Here is an 11,014-nt window from a genome sequence, read left to right as displayed (position 1 = left end):
TTCACTTAAGAGAATGAGGAAAGTGGAGAGTGGAAGGACCTGTTAAGAGTAGGGTGGTATCTGTGCTGCTAACTGTCTCAAGGACAAACAGGACTGCTGGACCCCTGTGCTTACCAAGGTTGTTAAGAGATATTTGTCCGAGGAATGTGCAGTTGCCTGGAGACCTTATCTGTCAAGGATGGGAGTGGGGCTTAGCCCTGACTCATCTCCTGCATAGTTCACCCCTTCCCTCCTCCCTTCTTCCACTAGGACCGTTCAGTTCTGGCAGGACCCAATGAGAATCAAATAGATTGGCCGGCCCCAACCAGAGGAGGACTAATGTTTAGCTGTTCAAATGTTAACCAATTAAAAGAACACTGTAAAACTGCTTGCCTTTCATTATAAAAACCCTGTTAACGAGGGCTCGGGCCTCTCTTAGCGTCACTGGTTAAGGACGAAGAGGACCAGGCTCGAGCTTGCTAATAAATGACTCTTTGTTGCTTGCATTGATCGTGGTCTCTGGTGGTCTTTGCGGGGTCTCAAGCCTTTGGGCACAACATATGGGGGCTCATCTGGGATGCCCCAAGCCCACCTAGACACCTGATCATAGAGTCATTCAGCCGGTGAGTAAGGTATTGCCGTGTGTTTTCTGGTCTGGATTGCCTGCAGGTTCTGGTTCTGGGCTGGCATAGTCCTGGCGGACGCGCTATAGAACCCCAGCAGGGTCTCGGGAGATGTCCCCTCCACCTGTCGGGCGACTTTGTCACATCTGATGACTCTGTCACATCTGGGAAGCTTCTGTGCTGTGTCTGGGCAGTTTCTGTGCTGCATTTGGACGACTTTGTCGCATCTGGTGTCTCTGTCACATCTGGAAATCTTCTGTGCTGCATCTGGGCAGCTTCTGTGCTGCATCTGGGCAGCATCTGTGCTGCATCTGGGCGACTCTGTCACATTTGGGTGACTCTCACATCTGGACAGCTTCTGTGCTGCAATTGGGCGACTTTGTCGCATCTGGGTAACTCTTTGTCCCATTTGGGCATTGTGTTGCGTCTGGAAAACTCTTTGATACAATCGGAAATTGTTTGTTTTTATTGACAAAGTACCAGCTAGTCAATTTTTGATTTGGCACGCTACGTGTCTGTCTGTTTGTGTATTGTACTATATGGTCTTTACTCTTGCCTTCTATTAAATTCTTCATTGTGTTAATCCGATCTTAGGCTTAGGGATACTCATTGCAGGGTACTTTACAGTCCTTCTCCTTGTTCCTGAGAGATTTGTTTACTCCAATTCCACTAGGCAGAGAGCTCAGCAGTTCCATTCCTCAAAAGTAGTAAGAAATAATGTTTTGTGATTTTCTGCATTCGATCCTAACCTGATTTCTCAACCAGGAAGAAAAAGGGTTAAAAAGTCCTAGGTGATCCCTCCCTCCCCCCTGCCTGGCCTTGCTGAAGCCTGCATTGGAATGTAAACTGCAGCAGTCTCAGCGGGAAAGGGGGGTAACCTGAAGAAAAAAAAAAAAAAAAGGTGTCAGTTTTAAACTCCTGGGCTGGGCTGCTACACAGAACTAACTCATTCTCTAGGATTCTTGTTTTCTTTTGTTTTTCTCTAATGCTGTATTTTTGAGCTCATAATTTTGATCCTGCATACCTAGGTTAATGATTTTTTTTCTTTTTGATCAGTTCTATCTTTATTCAACTAGAGTTTTTGAACATCTGTTACATTGCAATGGAGATTCACCTATAAAGTTACAAGGCCTTTGATTTTGTATTATTTGTATGTCGTGCTAATGTCATGTTTTGTCTGTATCAAAACTGAGCGCTCCTAAAATTAAAATTTAAAAATGGATCCAAATACTTTTATTCATGTGATTTAAAAGGGTTCGATTTAAATTGGGTAAACTAATAAAAGTAAAATGCCTTTAGAAATAATTCGCAAGTCTCTAGGTGTCAAACTAATGGAATGTTGATGTTAAACAATGTCTAATATCAATTGTTTCTAGGACTTTTCTTCAACAGGAAAGAGCAAATACTGTTCAGGACACTTGCCTGATATCTTGGTTTTTACAGAATAAGTGAATTAGAGTTAACATGTATGGGATTACTCAAATGTGTTTGTTGGTGACATCTGATTAATTTGCAAAGTTAAAATGCTCATTGTTAAATAACATCAAGTACTTTTAACTCCTTAAATTACATGGGGTAACATATTTAAACATTATTGGTGTTTTCATAGATTGGTAAATTAAAAAGGGTTTAAAATTGCTTTGTGTCATTACTAAAAACAAGATTATTAAGAGTTATGTTCTAACAGATAAAACCTCAACTCGAAGGGTGAGCATTCCATCTGCTCCCTTACCACTTCCCCCTGCTCCCCCTCCAGTTCTGCAAAGCTCCAAGGAGCTCTTAGATTTGGATTTAGAGTTATCATCTCCCCTTTCACTGTGTTTCACTTAGAGTACTATAAACCACAAAGTATTTTATCTTGTTAAATCGGAGTAATTTGTCTAAATTCAAAAATTTCATAAGAGTTGTTTCAGAATGTGGACAAAAGGGGTCAACAGATAGGAAAGAGAAAATAAAGGTTCTGGGTTTGGAAATATATTTAATAAAAAGGAAAAGAAAATGTTTCTGGGTAAGAAAGTGCCTGTGTGATGGAATACATGAGGGTCTAAGTAAGTGCTAAGAAAGTCTGTGTGTAAGTAAAGGGCAAGTTTCAACAAGTCTGTGTGTAACTAAGTTGGTTGTATGTATGTGAGACAGCTAAAAGCTATTTAAGGTTTTTCCTAAGGTGAAATACTAATGTTCTGATATAAGCCAAAGTTTAATCTATATGGTAAAATGACATGGTAAAATAACAAGGATTTCTTAGAAACACTAATTTACTCTTAACTTTGTGTCTATTAAGTTTTATTCTTTAAAACAATTAGTCTTAAAAATTGGGGTTTATACAATTATGGTTAAACAACTGTTAAGAGTATTGTACTATGTTACAGAGTCTAAATTTTTCTTTAAAAACTGAATTTAGTAAGATTAAAGTGTCAAGGTAATTGTGAAATGGTCACTCCTTGTATATTAAATGTATTCATATTTTCCAGGTATACAAGTTTTTAAAGCAGGAAATTTGTCAAGCTGCTATTCTCCAGAATAAACTTGTCTGAACTGGTAATATTAAACTTAAAGAGTACATTTTATTGGGGATTTATTTCTATCATTTAATTTTCTATTATGGGACATATTATCAGTAAGGTATATGTAAAATTGGTTACTTATTTCACTGAGATAAAAATTTAAATGTAAATGTATATTTAAGAGTTAGTGACAGCCTGATTTGTTTAAAGGTTCATATTGTAGAAGGTAAAAGCATTTTGCTACACAAAAGAAAAGTTAAAAGCTCTCTCAGCCTTTCTTTGATTGATTCCTGTTTTGGATATAATGTTAGACTGTGTTAACTAATGTTCATATGGATTCAGGAATCAATGTATGTAAACTTCTTAAAATGACATTTAAGAAAGAGTATAATGCACAATAGCAAAAATGGGAAAACAATGACTGAGATTGGGGTCCCTGACTTTATGACTGTAGCATGCCTGGTGCCTAGGAGTGTTCCTGTGTAGGAGCACAAGATGCCTAACTGCTGTGGCAGTAGCCTCCCTGGGGAGGCTCTGTACAGGAGTCCTATCAGCCCTTACATTGATCTCAGGCACACAGCTCTTGGGCAGAAAGAAATTGTTTTGCTAGATAACCAGTGTTTCATCAGTTCCCTTCTCTAGTTCCTGCCCACCTTACAGTAACTTTGGACAGTGGACTTCTTTGAGAGCTACACGGAGTTCCTAACATTGCACTTTGCAGTTGTGGGAAAAAGTTATGTAGATGTTCTATTCTCTGTAACTCTCCTGAAAACAAAGAATAATGCTTACATAGTCTTTAACCTAATAATAAGACATGTATAAATGTTGCTAACATAACTCTTTAGATCTGCATTTCCATCAGAGAACAGAGCTCCATCTGACCTCAGCTTAATCTTCAAAATCTGTGTTTATAAACCTTTATTTTCTAATACTCCTTTGACCCTCACTGAACTTGTAAATTTGGTCATGCTGGTCATGGCAAAAGGGGCAAAAATTAGCTTTAGGATTAGAACATTTTACTTAAGACTTGTGAAGAGCCCTGCCTTACCTGATATAAGGCTCTGCCTCACCCTGCTACATGTTAGAATGACTCCAAAGTAAGCCAGACTTTAACTCATTTAAAATTGTGCTCAAAAGTTTGATGTTTGTTGTAAAGATTACTGTGATCTTAACAGGGTATATAATGTAGAACTCAGCCAAAATTCAAGATAACTATTATACAAGCTAAATATGTTCTTACTCTTGCTGATTTCATTTTGTAAAACTGTTGCCTGTTACTGTTTTACAGAAGTAGCTGCTTCCAGAACATACAACCTAGGTAACTTGTGATAATAGGCCATCACCTTCAAAACAGATAGTATGTGGTAGTACTTTAATAAAAGGGTAAATGACTGTGAAGTTATGGAAATTAAAGTTAAAGCCCAGTACTCTTACTTTATGACTGGTGAGACTGGCCTGCTGGATGATTAAGATCAAACTTAGAAATTGAAATTAAATACAGAGGCCAAGAAAAAAACAGTATCTTGCCCTCAAAGTCAGCCTGAACCCAGGGAATAAGAGGACTTCTCTAAGGAGCGCTGCAACTCTGGGTCACACAACCTCCTGATCAAGGAGATTGATGAGACTAGAGGATAAAAATCACTCAGTGCATCTGCTGCAGAGGAGGGTCATGGAAAAAGGGAGACACCCTAATGCTTTCAAGGAAAGCCACCTCAACGAGAAGACCCTGCCTAACCAATGGCACTTATGGAGCTAAGAAGCTGGTCTTAAGTTCTCTATGAGTGGCCCCTGTGGAAACTCAGCTGACTCTTTAACAAGACAGGAACCAGGTCAATTTGACCAGCTTGATCTTAGACACCCAGCAAAACAGTTAAGACCAAAATGTAGCCATTCTTGGGCATTTAAAAGAAATAATAGTTAAAAGTAACTTAAGATGTACACTTGTGTTAACCCACTAAAATTAAGAGTGGAAGCTACAAAAGAAAGATTCTTAGGCAAATGTGCCTGATAACTATCAAGGAAAACTGCCAGAGTCAGAAGATTTTAGTCAGTTTAAGGCCTACAGTCACAGGTAGGCTTTATTTATGTTTGCTAGTATGATTATCTAGCCCTAAGTAACAGAAATACAGAGATCTCTACTTAACACAGGCTATACCAATAAAGGGATATTGTATAAAAATCAGATGACATTAAGTAGCTTAACTATATTTTCTGGGGACCTCAATGACATTAAGAGTTAAATATTATGTTTACATTCCTGATAACCTGGACAATGTTAAAGTCCCCGAATAAAGGCCTTGTCCCCTCCAGCCTTTGCTAGGCCTTGTTATGGGAACAACTTCTCAGTTCTTCCACCCCCTGGTGAGGAATTATTGACTTCTGTCATCTTTATGATATTCATTGGCATGTTCCAGATTCCACAACATTTATATTGTATCAATCTCATTTCATTACTCATGTCTTTTTGTTCTTCTCTCACAGAAGCAACCAACCCCAGATACCTTTACAACCTGCTCTTCCCCAACCAAACTTCTACCTTGGACCCCTCAGTTGACCCGATTTCTAAAAAGGGAACTCCAAACTGCTTGCCCCACGCTGCCCACTTCCAGCTCGAAGAAGCCAGATTGGTCATCACCAATTTTCCCTACAGCAGTGAAGGAGTTCCTAGTATTAGAGGGGTAAATGAAGTCAGAATTGGGGACAGGCAGTTAGTATAGAAATATGGGATCGGGTCAAATTAAGGAAGTGAAGACCATGAGTGCCATCTGCTTCTGGAAGTTGGAGACTGCCCCTGGGAGAATAAAATGTTAAGGATCTCCTAAGCTCATTGATTACCAAATTTACCTGCCTTTGAAGACTGTAAGCAAGGAGGTCTATGTGCAGCTCTGGGAGAAGAATGTTGGTTTTATGCTAATCATTCTGGAGTAGTGAGGGAATCCATGGCAAAAGTCAGAGAAGGTCTAACAAACAGAAAGAAAGAACGGGAAGCTAGTCAGAGCTGGTTTGAATCCTGGTTCAATTTTTCCCCTTGATTAACTACTCTGGTGTCTGCTATAATGGGACCCCTAATATTGTAGTTACTAGCTTTAACTATAGGACCTTGCATAATCAATAAGTTAATTGCTTTTGTTAAAAATAGAATAAATACAGTACAGCTAATTGTGCTAAAGGCCCAATATCAGCCCATTAAGCAGCAAGAATTAAAGCAATAGAGATCCAAGATTGGCTTTCTAAATGTTCTTGGAAAGGGGGGAATGTTGAGAGCAGGGTGGTATCTGTGCTGCTAACTGTCTCAAGGACAAACGGGACTGCTGGGCCCCTGTGCTTACCAAGGTTGTTAAGAGATATTTGTCCGAGGAATGTGCAGTTGCCTGGAGACCTTATCTGTCAAGGACGGGAGCGGGGCTTAGCCCCAACTCATCTCCTGCATAGTTCACCCCTTCCCTCCTCCCTTCTTCCACTAGGACCGTTCAGTTCTGGCAGGACCCAATGAGAATCAAATAGATTGGCAGAACCCAACCAGAGGAGGACTAATGTTTAGTTGTTCAAATGTTAACCAATTAAAAGAACACTGTAAAACTGCTTGCCTTTCATTATAAAAACCCTGCTGACGAGGGCTCGGGGCCTCTCTTAGCGTCACTGGTTAAGGACGCAGAGGACCAGGCTCAAGCTTGCTAATAAATGACTCTTTGTTGCTTGCATTGATCGTGGTCTCTGGTGGTCTTTGCGGGGTCTCAAGCCTTTGGGCACAACAGACCCACTTGTGTGTGCCTAATGTCTCTTTCCAAACTGACTCTACCTCCCCCGTGGCACAGTGGGACTGGGAATGTTATGTTTCTGAAACTCCCTTCACATGGAAGGAGACATCAAGAGAGGGAACAAATGATCTTCCCTTACACTTTACCAAGTGATATGGTGGCAAATGTGTCAGTGGATTAATTCAATGACATGGATAAACTGAGTGGTAACTGTAGGTAGATAGGATATTTCTGGAGGAAGTAAGTCATGTGTGTGACTTTGAGGTTTATAATTTGTCTCTGGTGAGTGGAGCCCTCTCCTCCCATCCTGGTTGCCATGTCCAGAGATGCCTTCCTCTGCTGTATCCTTCCCCTGTGATGTTCTTCCTCACCCTGAACCCAGAGCTATGGAGTTGACCAACCATGGACCGAATCTCTGAAACTGTGATCCAAAACAAGATTTTCTCCCTCTAAGTTGTTCTTTTCAAGTATGTTGGTCACAGCAATACAAAAGTTGATCAATTTTAAAAAATGGAAGTTGGTATCAAGAGTGGGGTCATTGCTGTCACTAACCTGACCATGGGGATCCGAAATCTTTGTTGCTAGTTTGAGGGATGAATTTTGAAAAGTTTAAAGATTCAAGCTGGGAAAGTTTTAGGGATGCTGTAAGCAGAGCTTAATGGGTGATTCTGGTGGGAGCTCAAAAGCCCAGAATGCTGATAGGACTGTGAACAATAAAGATTAGAGAAGGAGGACTCTACTGGAAATTGGATAGAAGCCATTCATGTTACAATCTGGCAAAGAAGTTGTCTATATTTTTCCATGTCCTAAGATCTTCCATGAGGCTGAATTGAAAGGTAACAAACTAATATATGGAGGAAATTTTAAGGAAACACAGCATTCAGGTAGTGGTATTGGTATTGTTGGTGGTTTTTAGTCAAGGTTACTGTGATAATCAGAAGAAGAAGGCAGAGCAGAAATATTTGGAAAACTTGAAGTTTGACTGGAACAGTACAAGTAAAACTTGGACTGAGGAAGTTATTAAAGGCAATACAACCACTAAATAGATACTAAGTACTGTGTACAGAGACAATAAGATTGGTGACTTGAGGGTATCTCAGGAATTGGGAAGACAACATCCATATCAGGTTTAAGGGTATAAAAGTAATAATTCCTTCAAGAAAAGACCACAGGGGCACAATGCTTGCACATGGGGGCTAGGAAGTTGTCTCACTGTGCTCAGTCACCCAGGCACTTAGAGGTTGTGCAATCAGGGTCCTAGGAGGATTGGCTACTATTCGAGATGATGGCAGACCTTGGCATCAACCATGTGATCCTGGTTCTACAGGAATGCAGGATACTGAAGTTAGATGTTCGTGGAGGCTTCCACTGATACTTCAAAGGAAGACCTGGGAGGCCAGGCAAAGTACAGCTGAGTTGAAATCCCTTCAGGCAGCTCCTGAGAGTGTGATGTATGAAGATGTGAGAAAGAAGTCAAAGCTTTCATGGAAATCCCTGAGATTAAAAGGTACCAGTAGCATGGAACATCTGCCAAGGAAAGCTGCAGGAATCAAACAGAAATGAGTCCAACAAAAGACCATGTCGGACTGCAACCATCAAGATCATAGGGAAGAACTACACAAGCACTTTGGAGAGATCATCGTAATGCCATGTGCCCCAGATGCTGAACATGGAGCTATAGGTCTCAGCTAAATTTTGGTCTTGCTTTGGTCCCATCTCTTCTTTCTATGCCCCAATTTGTCCCTCGTGGAATGGAAATGTTTACTCTGTGCCATTATGTGTTGGATAAGTGTGACTTGCTTTGATCTTTACAGGGGAAAATATTCATGAGTTTGTCCTGCGTTTTTGAGGAGACTTTGAACTTGGACTTTTGGGTAATACTGGAACTGTTAAAACTATATATTTTGCATTGTGGGATGGGCATAAGATTTTTAGGGCCAGGGTGGAATGTTATTTAGATATGAGATGTCTCCACAAAGCTCATATTTGAGAAAATGCAAGAATGTTCAGAGGTAAATGATTAGATGAGATTCCCACTGATTAGGGATTAAATGGGTAGTAATTGTAGGCAGGCGTGGTTGGAGGAAGTAGGTGATGGAGGGAATAATTTTGGGGTTTATATTTTGTCCCTGGTGAGTGGATCCCTCACTCTTCTTCTTGGTTGCCATTTCCTGAGCTTCTTCCTCTTCTGCACCTTTCCATCATGATGCTTTGCCTCATTCCAGGTCTAGAACTATGGAACTGACCAACCATGGACCAAAATTCTGGAACTGTGAGCCAAAATAAACTTTTCTTCTGCTAAGTTGTCCTTGTCAGGTATGTTGGGCATAGCAATGAAAAAGTTGACTGAAACAGTTTAACAATGGGCTCTCCTTAAGAAATAGCTCTTTTTTGAAGTGTTTGCTGATTTTCAATTGTGAATATTCCCACCTCAGCTGATTTCAGGCTATAAAGGTAACACTTCTGAATGTGGGGTTGGGAAAAAGATTCACCCAAAGTCGGTCTGAGGTGTCCCAACACACTTATGCTTCCAACACTTGTATACTTAACCATTGCCTCCCTGGAATACATTACTGGAGGTAGAACGAGTGTTTATATTTGATACACACTATCAGATTGCTGCTCAGAGTGCTTTTACTGATCTCTACTTTTGCCACAAATTATGAGGCTCCCCTAACCCTAATCCATGTTATCTTACCCTCACTTACTTTCCAAGGACCATCTTTTACTTATAACCAAACATTTGGTTTTACTTATAACCAAAACATTTATTATATTTTGTGGGCATTTATTTGATTATTCATGAAGCTGAATATCCTTTCATGTGTATATTGATCTTTTACTCTTTGTGTGTTTCCTGTTTGTAATCTGTGCTCATTTTCCACTGGAATGCTTGAACATTTCTTATAGATATGAAAGATTTTTAAGCTAGTGGGCTCTTAAGCCTTATTATACATAGTTTAGCATTTTTCTGATATTATCATTTGGATAATGATTTTGTTTATGCTTTTTGGTATTAGTTTTCTGTGTGTAGTCAAATACTATCTACTATCATTTATGTTAGACTTCTAGCATAAGATTTTTTTTAACCTCCATATTATGATCACCAATTCCGCTTTGTGTTCTTTAATGATTTCAATTTTTATTTCTAATTCTTTAATTAAAAATTAATTTTGATGGGTGTGAAAATCTGGTAATCAAACAATTTTCCCCAAAGGGTTTAACAGTTGTTCCAGTACAATCTTTTGAATAGTATATTTTATAACTACTTTTGCATGATTAATTCTCTATTATAATTGTCAAAGAAATTTTACATAATCATCTACTTCTTAGTTTCAAACTTAACTTATAGTCAGTATAAATGTGAATACCTGAAGGGAAAACTCCTCTCATTAATCATTTTTAGTATGTTTTTAGTGGTTTTAGAATATTCTTCTTGCAGATGAACTTCAGAATAATTTTGTCATATCACATAAAAAAATCACACTTGATTTTTCTTGACAATGAAATGACAAAATTCATATATTTTTAGATTAAGTAAAATTAATTAGGACAAATTAAAACAAATCATTGAGTTTTATTATTGAAAAACATGATTTTTTTATGGTGGATATAAATATGCTTTTCCATTAATTCATTTGTTTTTTTGTGTCCTTCAGTATAAGTTTATGATTTTGTCTTTATGTGCATTTCACATTTTAAGGTTTTGTATTTAAAAAAATTTCTTACCTATTGTAGATGTAATTTTTTCAGTTGTACTTTCTAACTAGTAATTTAATTAGAACTTTCTTGTTGCTAGTGGCTTAAAATTGTTTCTATGTATTTTGTTTTTGATTAACATGTATTAATTGTCCATTTTAATGGAGTTCAGTGTGACATTTAAACGTACGCATACATTGTGCACTAATCAAATCCAGTTGTCCCCTACTCCATTTCCAATCTTCAAGTAATCACTATTCTACATTCAAGTAGGATTTTTTTTTATGGTTCCACATATGAGAAAACCTGTCTTTCTGTGTTTGATTTAACTGAGTTTTGTTTCACCCCTAGGTTTCCATCTTAGGAATTTTGCTTTTGAGACACAGAAACCCATTCAAACTAGCTTAGACCAAAAAATTATTTACTTGAGTAATACAGGGACTTTTCCTTG

Source organism: Sciurus carolinensis, chromosome 11, assembly GCF_902686445.1.
Source record: "Sciurus carolinensis chromosome 11, mSciCar1.2, whole genome shotgun sequence".
In the NCBI taxonomy this organism is placed as follows: Eukaryota; Metazoa; Chordata; class Mammalia; order Rodentia; family Sciuridae; genus Sciurus; species Sciurus carolinensis.
This window is presented reverse-complemented; position numbering follows the sequence as displayed.